This window comes from Salvia splendens, chromosome 8 (genome assembly GCF_004379255.2).
Source record: "Salvia splendens isolate huo1 chromosome 8, SspV2, whole genome shotgun sequence".
Taxonomy (NCBI): Eukaryota; Viridiplantae; Streptophyta; class Magnoliopsida; order Lamiales; family Lamiaceae; genus Salvia; species Salvia splendens.
This window is the reverse complement of record NC_056039.1, coordinates 15,179,179-15,181,076: the sequence shown is the minus strand read 5'-3', so window position 1 is coordinate 15,181,076 and position 1,898 is coordinate 15,179,179.

Below are 1,898 nucleotides of genomic sequence, written 5' to 3'. Positions count from 1 at the left end.
TCGGGAGTTATATTATCTTTGGCGCGTTTCGGTTCGAAGATTGATTCGATTAAGTGGCAACGACAATTTGCTAACTGGTCCAACCGATTCAGTTATCCTCCATATAACTTGATCCAATCTTAATCCGCGCGTTTCCGAGCCCGCCAAAATGGCGCTGTTGCCGGGGAAGCATGGTGTTACTTTATGTTTGTGTGTAGTGAGTAGGAGTAAATAGTTTATATCTTTCTTTTCTTATTTGTTTTTCCTGCTGTTGAAGAGAAGGTAACACCAATGCGATTACTAGAATCATCCTTTGATATATAGAAGAACTAACAATCGTTGGAGAGTCCAGGAAGCCGGCGTAGTTACCACTCGTTACAGAGCAGCTTTAGAGGCAGCAGTAGCAGCTGAGCAAAACCCACTACCACTACCACCAAAGCATACAGAAGCAGAGATGGCCGTTGTCATCGATGACTCGAGAATCGACTCTTTGCACGCTCATGATGAGAAGGAGCCCACACATGCCATTGCCGCCACTCCTGGGATGCGGACCATCACTATCAAATCAGGAGTGCTGGCAGTCTTGACCCACTTCTACGGTCTCTCGAAGGAATATCCGTACGCCTTTCTGGAGGAGTTCTGCCTATACTGCGATATTCAGCCCGTCCCGTCTGGATCCACGTCTGAAGATTACAGACTCAAGGCTATCCCATTCGTTTTGAAAGGGGGCGTAGGAGTATGGCTGTCAAGGCTACCAGAGGGATCCATCAGGACTTGGGCGGAATTCCGAATGATATTCCTCGACCGTTTCTTCCCAACATCGAAGACAAGTGCCCTGAAAAGGGAGATTACAGAGGCCAGACAAGAGTACGACGAGCCCCTCGGCCAGTACTGGGACAGATTTCAAGGACTGCTTCAAGCATGCCCCAACCACAAGCTGGGAGAAAAGGAGATCTACTCGATCTTCTACGGCGGACTCACGGTGGACAGCAAGAACGACCTCAACCTCGCAGCCCAAGGGGATTTCTCAAAAACTCCTTTTAGCCAAGCTAAGAATATTCTGGAGAGGCTGATCGAGGCCAAGCGGTCGTATGAGACAACCCGAGGGCAGTACAGACGAGGGGCAGTGCACGCAGCAGAGGCGCGCAATGATGAAAAGCTAGAAGCTCGATTTGAGCAAATGGAGAAAAGGCTGCTGGAGGCAGTGGAGAAAGCCAGAACACCACCACCAACTGCACCCAAAGAAACGCAGTATGTGCCGCAACCACCGCCGCCAGAGGAACACCATTACTACTACTGCGAGTTTTCCCCTGAGGTTGAGCAAGTGAATGCCGCAGGCCACTGGAATGCAAATGGCAACTGGATCCTTGGGAAGCAGAGAGATGCTCCATGGAGGGATCACCCAAACTTCAGATGGACCGATCAAAATCAGAACCAACCACAACTACCCCCTCCACAGCAGACGCACTCCTCTGACGGGCAGTCCAACTGGCCGTCCTGAATCATGGATAGACCAAACACTGGAGGAAATAGAGTGCAAGGGGGTCAGACAGGTTGGTCAAGAGCCCCTCAAGGGAACTGGTCAAGCGGAGGACAATCCAATTGGTCAAGCCGACAAAAGGAAGGAGACTGGGGAGGATACCAACACCAAATCCCCCAGTATAGCAACCAGGGAAGGCAGTCAAGCAACCAAATGGTGAGTTATGTTCCACAGTACTTCCAAGGGAACCAACAAAACCACCAGTTCCAGAGCCAACCAGAGCAGTACGGATCGTCCGGTTTCTATCAGCAAGGTTATGGAGGAGGCCGATTTAATAAGAGAAATAACAGGTAGCAAAATGAAAATCCAGGGGATATGACGATTCCACATCAGCCCAATGATGCGGTGCATGAAATACAGGAAACCCGGAGGGAACAGA